General features: G+C 36.7%; 1 protein-coding gene across 28 annotated transcripts in view; it reads right to left on the bottom strand.

Moving 5' to 3' along the window:
* AFDN (afadin, adherens junction formation factor) overlaps positions 1-12780 on the bottom strand; it is a 113314-nt gene that overhangs the window by 89958 nt on the left and 10576 nt on the right. The window contains exon 1 of one of the 28 annotated variants that reach the window (XM_090135485.1): positions 1988-2205. The exons of the other annotated variants lie outside the window; for them this stretch is intronic. The gene's annotated coding sequence lies outside the window, so the exon portion shown is untranslated. Of the gene's footprint in view, positions 1-1987; positions 2206-12780 lie in introns of those variants that run through there. 28 annotated transcript variants of the gene reach the window in all.

Genomic DNA, 12780 nt, shown 5'->3' on the forward strand with positions numbered 1-12780 from the left:
CCGATACTCTGCATGCAAGTGCTCTGGCAACCGGGCTAATTAGTCAGGAGTTTATGGTAGGAATGCTAACAAGCCTAATAGGAAACAAGCACCTGATTCTCCCGGAGTAGACAAAAAAAAAAAAGAAAAAAAAAAGAAACGGTAGTGAGGAATCTACTAGAAAAAACAACAACAACAAAAAAAAAAACAGAAGGCAAACAGACAAAATGAAGACATTGTGCAACTCAAAAAGGTACTCAAACCTCTAATACAGAACATATTCTCAACCAGACCCAAAATTCCCAGCTTACCAAGATTTGGCAGCCCAACCTTAAAAGCAATGTAAAAAGAGGAAAGTATTTACGTATTCACTTTTTTTTTTTTTTTTTTTTTTGAGGGATGTCAGTGCACCTACAAACATGAAGAATCAAACAACCAAACGAAATGTAAGAGGATGCTACCTGACAATACACAATACCTACAAGGGATTACTGAGTACATAAACTTGAGGAAAAATGGCTTCTAAGCAGAAAGAACTCTCAATCTGTATCCTCTTGTTTACAGCACTCTTAAGAGCTCACTGCCAAATTGACATTGCTGAAGGTTTTAAAGCAGGTCAAGATCTTGCCAAAAAGCAATGTGATAGCACAGAACTGCACAGGACTGTTGCCAGCTTCATTAACCTTATTACCAGTTCAACTACCTCAAGAGACATTAATGTGCAACATTTAAATTTGTTCCAGTTGTACAATTATTGTTGCACCGTCTTGGAATTTGGTCTGCAATCATTAAGTTCATACATTCCAGATAGCATTGGTTCAACTCCAAAACTTGACTGGATTTCAAAAAGTTATTTTCCAAGTATATTAGTTCAGTCAAGCAGGACAGAAGGAATAATACCATTTCAAAATGTAACCTAAAACACAATCTTTGTCCTAACTAATGCTCTGGATAGAAATAGGTGGAGGAATCTCCTTGAACAAATACTGTTGTTCCTTTCTACCCAAAATAGTTAACTTCCTCACTTCCTCTGTTTCTCAGAAAAGAAAAAGATAATCATTGACAACATTAGTTCTGAAAAAAAAAAAACCCACAAAAAAAACAACCCAACCAAACAACCCACACAAACAAGAAAGCAAAACCCAAGATCAGCACTGTTGAATTAAAATGACTATGACACCATTTACTGATCTCACTCCATGATGCACAGCCACTGTGCTTATAAGCACCTTCAGTCTGAGCACACATTCAAGAGCCAAGACAGTTTTCTGAAGTCACTTTTGCCACACATCCAAAAGAAGAGATATTCATTTATCAGATAAAAACAGGCATGAATGAAAATGAAAACACCTCAGTTTTAGACATTATTAGAAGCATTAAAAGTAAACTTTCTGAACATCTAAATGAAATACTTGGTCCATATTGAAGCTTCCAAACATGAGAGAAAGAGTCCAGACAAGTTTGCTTTTCTTTTTAATCCTGTTACTCAAAAAAAACCCTGAAGGTATCATTCTGAATTCAGTTTTCTTCTTTTCTTTTTTAATTACAGGAATCATGCCATTTCTTAAAACCTATAAAACAGCTCAATGCTGTCACTGGTTATCTTAATGGAGAATGAGGAGACTACCCAAGGAAACGGACAGCTTCAAAAAATCTTTACAATAGCTGTAACGGTTTGATAAAGTTTAGCTGCTGATAGCTTTCCCCCTGCAGATCCTACTTAATCCTGTTGTATAATCTTTGGCAACAAATTTACCAAATACAGTGCTTGGTGAAGGACATTCAGTTTCAGTTAGTTGCATTTGAAAACAATGGCACTTGCTGACAAGTTAAACAGGGTCTTTCTCTGCAGTAATGCCACCGTCAATATCTTCAGACTGATACTGATCCTGCATTCACTCTTTTGTTTCTCTTTGAATTCTCATGCTAGAAATAAATTCCTTTATTCTAATACAAAAGCTAGTTAGTTCAAAATAGTCCTAAACATTTCAATGTATTTCATACTTACATGTTAGCACTGTTCCAAAAGTAATGCCTCCTGTTTTATTACGTTGGCTAACAGCATCAGAGGCAGTGGTGGTAGGGCAGTAGGGGTTGAACCTTTGCACTAACATTCCATTACATGTTGCTGCCATGTGACAGATGGCAGCAGAGGGACAGACTGACAGAATGGAGTCTGACATTGGAACGCATCTGAAACAAAGCTGTGTCACTCATATCCTCCACATGGAAAAAATGGACCCCAGTGACATTCACCGATGCTTGCTGAATTTCATGGAGACCAAACAGTGGACATCATGACAGTGAGGCAGTGGGTGGTGCATTTCAGTAGTGGTTACAGGGAGTCACCTCCACTGTGTAGATTTGAGTGTGGCATGCAGGCTCTTGTTCATCACTGGTGAAAATGCATAGCTAATGGTGGTGCATATGCTGAAAAATAGTGTTTTGTAGCTGTGAATTTCCTGTATCAAATAGTGCTATTGTGCTCTTTGTATCTGTAGTATTTTCAATGGAAATAAATAGAAGACATTACTTTTGAAGCAACCTACATACCTATTCAACAAAAATATTTCTTTTGTTTTTGATTTTGTTTCCCCTTCCCCACCTACCTGACTCCAGCTCCATGTTTGTCACTGCCATCTTTTCCAACACAAGCACTTCTGTGAACTCTGATGGGTGTTTCTCTCTGGACTAGCTCTGAAGCAACCAACATCTGTCCCCCAGCTTCCTTAAGAACCTCCCCCATGAAGCCATATAAGATGCAAGGCCAGCAAAAGGAGGGATTACAAAAAGCCCATCTGAACTAGAAACGAAGAAATCTTTGACAGCTAGAAAGCCGTATCACTAGCTGGAGAAATGAATATGAAATCACATGCTTGTATTTTTCCTTCACGCAGCAACTGGTATTCAAAATAAAGTCAACAGTAGTATTTTACAGAAGCAAGGAACATCTCTGCAGAATCAGATCTTGATAGATTGGGAAGCATATCAAAAGCTAGCTAGCAGTATCTAATGGTAATAACTTGAGTATGTATGGGAATTAAAGACATTTCATCCCTCTTACTGAAACATCTATTTAAATAGTCCAAGCCTCAACAAACACTACTTTATGAAAAGTAACACTGCTTTTGAAACTCAGTATCTAAGAAGCCTGACAAAGGCTACTGAAGTATAATTTGACTATATTTCAATTAGTAAATCATTTAACTTTTCAGTACAGTTTACAGTTTCAGAATAGAAATATTTTTATTGTAATAGTGAAAGACATAGCAACTAACGTCTAAGAGTAAGTTGTATAAAATAAAGATAGTTTTCTATTATTTTCAAGTTCAACTAAATTTATCAAATACCAAGTCGGTATTCTGTACTGGAAATAACTTACACCCAGAATCTTAAGAACCACCAAGTGCAGAATTCATTAGAGCTACAATCTCTACTGCTAATACTAGCTTCAGAAATATTTTTCATGTCCTGGACGTAAAAAGAGGATACTGACATGGACTCAGTTCACAAAGAAATATCACAAATGGTGGAGGAATTACGTGACACCAAGTGCCCTCCTACAAAATGCTACATCAGATATTGTCCATACAAAAACTCACTTTACAGCCCTGAGTCTCTGACTTCTGGCAAATGTGACAACAGCACCTTTACAACAAAACAAGCCAGAAGAGGAAAGTAATCACAATTATGAGAAGAAAACGAGAATTGACAGTGCACTGACAGAATGAGAACTGATAGAAAATGAGAAATGAGAAAGACAGTGCAGAGATACAGTAGACTGAACATATTTTAAAAACATAAATTAAAAAAAAAAAAATCAAAGTTGCTGAAGTTGCTGGTGGCTTAGTTGTACCACCAAGTCAGTCATTAAAAGGAACCACTTGAAAGCACCTTGAAGCTATACAAGTAAAAAACTGTTCTTCCTAGAATTGCAGTAATTCAATCATGGCCACTGCATTTTCCTCTCTCACTCCTATTGCTTTAGAGTCTCTGCTCCACGCTCAGGACAATAATGAAAGTTTGGTGATTGTGAGTAATAGCCAATTCTATTCCTGATAGAGGAAACAACAGTTAACCACTTGATTACATAGGAAGCTCCTCACTTCCTGTTCAGTTCTCCTCATAATAGCATAAATAATCTAGAAAATGATAAAATATGGGACAAAAAGTCTGATTTTAGTGACATTTTGCCAAAAGAAATGTGGTCATAAATCACCTTTAACTATCTGAACAGTATAGCTGAAATCTATACACCCAAGTTCCCAAAAAAATTTTCAGTTACTGTTTTAGAATTGTTGATCTTAATTCCAACATACTTGGGAGGGGAGCCTCTAACTACCTTAAGTGTTCTGTGCAAGGCTATTCTTTATGAAAAATCTCAATTTCTCGACAGCAGCAAGGTAGTGCCTTTCCCTCTTATAAACAATGATAATTCTTTAACAATACATAAATCTTGAAACATCACTTCATTGTGATACCACGTAAGGTAAGAATCTGGCTCTATTTTTAGTCTTGATGAAGATTTGAAGGATCAGTATGTGATTGCTTTAGTTGTTAAAGTGCCCCCCCAAAAAAAGAAAAACAACCTACAACACTTTCTAACCACATTTACAGGTGGAAATGCAGTTTGTATTAACTTAGTATTAACAAGTTTGTATTAACTTAGGTTCCAATATAACATGCAGGAAAAGGTAATTTAAAACTTCATTTAAATTCAATATCTACATACAAAATTTAATATTGAGTTCTGAGGATTTTGTATGCTTGGCTTATTTCATTTTATGTTCCTTGTACGTTAATTCTGGCCTTGGAACATTTACAGAACTAACAGATTCACACTATCCAAGTTCCAAAGTAGCATTTTAAATTTTAATGGTAAAAATACTCAATTGAAGCAAAAATTAGCAGTATTAAACATTCCTGCCCAGTTGAGATTACAGTCTACTTAGAAAAAATGCTAAAGTACTGGTTTCAATGAGAAAATGTTACACTATCAGCGTGGCTCTATTTCCATGCAATTAACCTAATTTCCCTGTCTAACCAACTATACCAGATGTTTTGAAGTTCTGATACCATGAAAAAAGATCTGTCTGTGGCTAAAATTAACCTTTCATAGATAGAGCTTTTGGTTTTTAAAGATCACAAATGCAAGATACATTCAGAAGCTATGGCTTGCCTCAAGCAATATGCACCATTTTGTAAAGATTCTTCTAGACATCATGCAGAGATCTGTATCACAGATACAGCATAGTTCAAAATACAACAAAATAGTAGATTTGATACAAAAAACTTGTTAACACTGTACTGCACAGAATACAGTACCATAAATCTAAAAGTACTCAGAAATAAACATTACAGTATTAGCAACAACAAAAATTTAAAAATCTAACCTAATTCTCAGGATCACAGAATTGTTGGAAGGGACCTACATCAAGTCCAGCCTTCTACTAAAGCAGGTTCCCCACAGTAGGCTGTACCTCATTCACTGCAAGCAGTTATTCCATCAACTGATGCAGGCTTCCAATCGTGAGCAGGAGGAAAGGTACAGGAGTAGGAAATGGAAACAGGACAGAGTGGAATTTAGATAACTTGTAACCACGTATTTTCTGCAATATTAGAATCTTGATCAATCTCTGCTCCCAGCATACTCAAATATTTCACAAAAAGATGTTCTGGAAGGATGTTTTAATACATTTTGTTTGTTTTATTTGTTTGGTTTTTGACTTTTGAATGTTTGTTTTTGAATTCCATGAAATTCAACAAGGACAAATGAGAAATCCTGCCACTCAAAAGAACAGTGCCTTGCAAGAAGACAGACTCAGGAATGACTGGCTGGAGAACAGCTCTGTAAAAAAGGACCTGCTGATCCTGGAGAACATCAAAATGAACATGAGTCAGAAGTGTCCTCCAACAAAGGTGGATAACAGCATTCTAAGCCGTGTTAGTAATAGTACAGGCTGTAGATCAAGTAAAATGATTATCTTCATCAATCCAGTTTTGTACCATATGATACACGAAAGGCAGAAACTGGAGCAAGTTCAGCGGGCCACAAGATGGTCAGAAAGTTGGAAAACTATCTTATGAGCAGAGATGGGCGGAACAAGGTTTGTGTCACCTGGTAGAGTGATGGCTTTAGGGAAACACACACACAGATCCCAGTATCTACAGGGAAGCCATCTTGAAGCTGTAGCAAGAATCTTCATAGTAGTGCATGGTGGAAGAACAAGAGGTAATGGACATTAAGTTGAAAGAAGAGGATTCTAAACTGAATATAAGGAAGTTTTTTCACAATGAAGTCAGTCAAGTAGTGGAGAAAGTTGCCCAGAGAAGTCATGATCTTTAGGGACCTTGAAATCCTTTCTGGATAAAGCCCTAGGAAGCCTAGGGGATTGGACCTACCAATCCAAGTTATCTTCCAATCCAAAGTATTTTATGATTTAATTTAAACATTCACTGAGGACAGGTTAATTGATCTTCCAGAGCTACTATTTTACAGAAAACAGTGATTGTTACACCAGTCAGGCAGGTATCATTTGTTTTGCAAGCTGAGCTAAAAACACAAAATAATACAGGACAAGACCAACTGGATAGTGCTGATCCTAAGATATGCCAACACAATTCCCAGGAAGGGCTGTAAAACAAAAAGAGATGAAAAAAAGCTAAATACAGTAGTTTAAGTAGCAGCATAATGTTTTTCAATTTCTCTTCTGGTATGAGTCCAACAGATAGACACTAAAACCTAGATAAGTGGTTCTATTGCATATCTCAAGTCATTTATCCAACTAACGCAATGCAGTCCATCCCAGATGGAAGTGAAATGGAATGGGCAGACATGTATCTAAGATCACTGGATAATTCCAGTAGAGAAAAGGACCTTAGGAAGTTTCCAGTTCAATCTCCCGCTGAAAGAAAGGTCACCTCTGAGGTCAGATCAGGTTGTTTGCAGCTTTGTTCAGTCTGGTCTCAAAAACCTCCATGACAAAAGCTATGCAACCTCCCCGTGCAACCTGTTTCACTGGTTGACTGGTTTACTAAAATCTGAAAAGTTTTATTTTGTAAATCAGATTTATAGTTAATGAATTGTGTAATGAATTCATTTTAATACAGATAAAGGGAAATACAAGCCTGAAAACATTTCTAAAAGATAGTCGTGAGAATTATTGCATGGTAAGACTAAGATAAGCTTGCTTACTCTATTCACCAGTCCAACATACTAAGACTAGCCTCTAATTCATTTTTCCTTTAAGAATATAAAGCCATACTTTCTATTGTAAGTAGCTTGTCAGGGGATGTCAGGATGATTCTTTTAACACGCCAGACTGGTTCATCCTTCAAGAAAGATTATACAACCAAAAAACAATGAAAAATTAGAAATAGCAAGACACACCCAGAAACTTAATGTAAAGACTCAGAAGCAGAAGCGCTCAAAAACAAACAAAAAAGTATTTTGCTCCATATCCTCAAAGTGGTGAGATTTCCTTATGTTGTATATGTTACTCTGATGGTTGTTTACCAGAGAATTCCAGACAGATGTCCAAGTGCATCTGAGAAAGTGATTTACCACCATTACTACCAGTCCACTTCTTTCCTCTAGTTATATAGCATAAGTGGACTACCAGTGGTACAGAAAAGAATTTAAAAAAAAAAAAAGGAATTAAAAACAAACAAACAAACCCACATGCTAAACACAGTCATACAACTTTTGGGGCCTAATCACAGAAAGCAACAGATCTTCACAAGAAAAACTAAGAAAGTGGGAACAAAAAAGCGGAGTAGAGCAACACAAAAGATACAATGAGAAGAAACAAATCTGCTTATGCTAACAGTCCAGTTGCAGACTTCTCAGTCATCCACACAAGTACACACTGGGGATGGGAGGAGGGAAAAAGGCCCAAAACGTATCTGAACTTCAGACACTAAAAGAAGCATAGTTATTTCAAGATTCTCACAAACAAAAAAGCAAAGTGAAACAAAACAAAAAACAAAACAAGTTCCCAAGGGCTACAGGAATAGCTCTTAAAAAAGAAAACATTGAAGAAAGACAAAAATAATTAGGAAGAAGATAATAGCCTTACTGTATGGAGAAAAAAACACAGTACAATTGTGGTTGACCATACTGATCTCAAAATACTATGTACTCAATCCAGTTTTAAATTTCTCCTTAAATTATATTCATCTCTCTTCCTCAAAGTGAAGTTAGCTGGCACACCAGTAATTAGCTAATAAGTTGCGTGTAACAATCAAAAGTGTCATGCTCTTATTTTGTACATGCCACTGTAAAAATAACAATTGTATGGCAATGTAGATAGATAGTGTTCAAAGGATGCAGGTCTAGGTTCTGCACCATGTGAATCTGCCACAGGACTGCTTCCAGATTTAGCTACACTAAAAGTGAAGATTTCTGCATTCACTCTAAACAACTTCAAGATAAAAAGTTCTATAGTAACTACTCATCCTTACACTTAGCACTAGACCAACAGTAATTCATTGCAAAACCTGTACTGTATTTCTCCATCTGCCAGTAATGAATTGTTTCCAAACAGTAATGTGAATACCAGAGCAATCAAAACATCTCACGTACAGAGGACAAGGGTAAATTACATCACTGACACTATTTTTCACATTGGGATCACCTTGTTGTCTTTTAACAGCAACTCTGACACTTAGTAGTCGTCACTGTCTAATCACTATATGTTTGAAAGATAGCTGATGTACATAAGGAATACAAAAATGAGGTCTTGATTGTCACAAGTATGGAAACTCTCAACACAGAAGGCATGTGGCTAACCAGAGAAATAAAGAAACTTGTGTCAGTTTCTTTGCAATTTGTTTTTAAATTAAATTAAAATTTTTCTTGATGTGAAGTAATTACGCTAACAGCACTGAAAAACGAGGAAGACTAGCTTGGATTGTCATTGATGTCAAGAAAAGAAAGCAGCTGTTTTGTTTGTCTTTTTGATTCATACCTTCCAATTTCATAACAAAGAGTCAACATATTTTCAGTTGCTGAAAGTTATGGTCCAGAAGTTCCCCTCCCTCCCCTACCCCCCCCACCAACTATTAGAGTTATAGTTAATAATTATATAATTAAAAATTTATTAAAAATCATTAAAATTAATAATTGAAGAATTCAAATGCTCTAGAGTGCACTTCAGTGTTAGAAAAAAATAAGTTTGAAAATAAAATATATATCTTCCAACAAATTGTATTCAATTTTGTTTTGTAATGTGCATTAAGTTCCCTATATCCTGTCCCAAATACACAGAAAAAAACACCTACATTAAAAAAATAAAAATAAAAATAAAAATAAATAATAATTAAAAAAAACATCACCCAAATTGTACAACAAAGCACAAAATATTACCCCAGTTAGGAAAGTAACTTTCTACTGGAAATACATTTTGCATTTCTCACTTCATATGGCACATTTCATTACCCAAAGAAGCCACATTAAAAAAGCACTACCAGTTCTACTTTAAGGATTTCTTCTCAACGATGAAAAATTACTGTTTTTATCACAGGGTTAGCCAAAACCAGACTCTGCAGCCATGTTAAACAAGAGTCACCAAAAGAAAGTTTCTGCCAATGTCACAATGCATGACCTCCTGTTCTCAGCGATGCAATCCTGCCCAGTTGGTATTTTTGCAGTCAGTTAGATGACCTGTACTCCTACAAGAAGTTAACTCCATCTAAGAAACTTCTACCTGCACTGAAAACTACAGAACAAATGGTTGATTACTTTTTCTTGCTCTAATGTACATTTCTAACAAATAACCTTAATTTTATTCTTATCAAAGGGCTGTCGTTTCAGTGGCACAAGAACCAAGGACAAGTTACAATACAAACATTAATGCAGATGATTAACTGCGTACAGGAGTACTTCGAGTTTAAACAGGCTCAGATTACAAAAGCATTCAGTAACTTGCTTCAGCTTACTCAGATAATAAAACACAGTTCATGTAGGCGATACCACCTTGTAAGATTTCAAGTATCTTCTGACTCACCATAAAACAATTCAGGATTTAACTGATGATTTACCCAAAGAATCCTAGCAGCAAATCAGAATTAATACAGCTGTAAAGCTGTGCAAAAGACATGTCTATCCTCTCACTAGCGACAGAGCGTATCAATGAGAACATGAAAAGCTGACCTGTAAAAAAGAATCTGCCAAGGAGCAAAGACTGCAGCACACAGAAGAGGAAAGGTATTTAGAATGGGAGGCATCTCCGACCTCTTTTTGTCTTATTTAATTAGCAATAAATAATCACTTACAGTGTGATAGCTACTCTTTTCTTTCCTTGCTTCTGTAGACTGTAAACTTCTTCAGGCTGAGTCATACAAATTTTATTTGTATTTTGCACTAATACTGTATGGTACAGAAGCAAAAAATAAATTAAAAATGCATATGATTTTTCATATAACACTGTGCTAACTAAGCTGTTATGTTTCATTTAACTATCGTGCACAGGGAGAAGCATGTTTTCTTTACATTAAGTACTTCGAGTATCTAGTTCAGCAAGGTGTGTGATGGTCAGGGTTTTTTTGCCGTATTGTTTGCTTTTCAATCACAAAACATTCGAGGATTTTGCATTTCTTCTGTATTTGGTATCTCTTCAAGAACACGATAGGTATAATGAACAGTTCACAGGCTTTCTATCAATTTGAATACTAGAAAGTTACATATCTGGTGAAAATAAATTACCTGTCAAGTTCAAAAATTAACAGCCACCTATTTAACAAAATAGGACAGCCTCGTGGAAATTTGATATTTAAGTACTTAAGAAACAAAGAAATAAAAACAAAGATTGAGATGATTCATGTTTTCTATAAAATACTTAACCTGCCTTGCATTGCACGCAGGTATCAAACAGAGAAGATGATCATTCTCAGCTATACCATACAAGTCAACATAACATTAAACTGGAATGTGGCAGAACAAATGACAATGCTAACTTTTTTGGCCATATCTTATAGGGTGAAATCTAAAAAAGTAGCACGAGCTACTGAATAGCAACTGCAAACACGCATAAAGTCTGGCTTCTATTTCTGTACCAAGTTTACTACACAATTTTCAACATGTTACATCATGTATATGTATTGCTGTTTCCCATCCCACTGTCCTGTAGCCATTAAAATGAAGTGAGAATACCGGATGACTTTCAAATGAACACACAACTGAGCAAGAGTCCACAACTACACACAGACAGAAGTCAAGAATGATCTCAACAATCTCACTTACTAGCATCTTTCAAAAGCATTCTGAGCAAAACAGCCAGCAATATTTTAAGTCATTAGTCAACATGTGAAAAAAAGATGACCACAGTGTGCTACTTTGTGCTGCATGAATAGGGAAGCTCAGTAATAGCAAAAAAAAAATAAAAAAAAATAAAAAAAAATGCCACTTGTATATATCAAATAGGCATCTTTTTCCAACAAAATGGCTAAGTTTCAGCAGGATGCCAAATGTTTTGCTTTGTTTTATTTCAGTCAGATCTCACATAGGTAAATACAAAAAGAAACTTTTGAAACAAATTAAGCACAAATTAAAATACTATCATTTAACACCAGCTGGACATCGGAGATGGAAAATGAGGAAGCGAAAGGTCTTGCCAAGTTTCCAAAAGCCACAGCAAATATCAATTGCTACTATACAGAACTCTGACTGTTATAAAAGCAGTAAGAATCAGTTCAAAGCCACTGCTGGATGGCAGCAGAAAAAGAACACCTGTGCCTTCCACCATCACCAACACAATCTGAAGGATGGACAATTCCAAGCCGCAGAAAAACAACCTGCATGATGGCAACTGGATAGTAGAAACAGTAAGAAGGTCAATGCTACCAGCTTCTTTCTTTCTGTGCCTCAGGAAGTACGAGGTGGATAAAGAAGGGGCTGTGGTCAGGATGTGTGTGTACATAAGAAACTATTCATCTTTTCTAACAGCTGCAGAAGACAGACGTGTCAGTAATCCGAGGTTAATCCCAAAAACTCATTCTGTCACAGCCTAGCAGGAACTCAGGACAGAGAACACACGCTAGTTTCTAAGTGTATTAGGAGGAAGAACTCTCTGAAACATAAGGAAAACATGCCTATGGCTTTTGAATCAAAATACAAGCAAGAAAAAAGCACCCCTTCTTCCACTCCATTAGAAGAAAATGTGTTGTCACTGTCTGTGTGAGGCCCGGTTGCATCAGCCCAGCCATTCCAGACTCCAAAGTGCAGTCAGCATGTGCTGGAGGTGCAGCTCACCCATGCCAGAGCTGCACAATCCTAGGTCACACTCCTGGCAAGGATCCTACACTGCAAGGAGGCACACATCTGAGGGCTGCTAGAACTGATATTTCTCACAGTAAGCAGAAGGCTGCGGTATCTGGGTTAGGGCTGTGGGTTTTTTGAGGAGGGTGGCATGGATGAGAGGGGTTCTAAAAGGACTGAGCACTGAGAGATGATCATTGCATTCATTGCAACATGAGCAGGTATTTATTTACAAGTCGCTATGCACACAAGGATGCTCAAACAGCTGGACACAAACACTGGAACCCAGGAGTTCAGCTAAGTGCTGAGTTTTAGTAGGTTATTACCTCAGCCTCCATCATCAGAGTGTTTGAACAATACTTTGCTTCAGCACCCAACTCTTTCATGTTGGTGCAATGCTGACCAACTTTTGTGCTTCCACCTGACATTCATCACTCACGATGAAGGAGTATTTCTTTGAGGAGACAGCCAAAGTTTTCAAGTTTGGCTAACCTCATACATTTGCTGCTCTGATTTTCTGAGCTGATACTTGACCTTAACGCAGG

The sequence above is a fragment of the Phasianus colchicus genome, chromosome 2, assembly GCF_987193195.1.
Source record: "Phasianus colchicus chromosome 2, bPhaCol1.hap1.1, whole genome shotgun sequence".
Taxonomy (NCBI): domain Eukaryota; kingdom Metazoa; phylum Chordata; class Aves; order Galliformes; family Phasianidae; genus Phasianus; species Phasianus colchicus.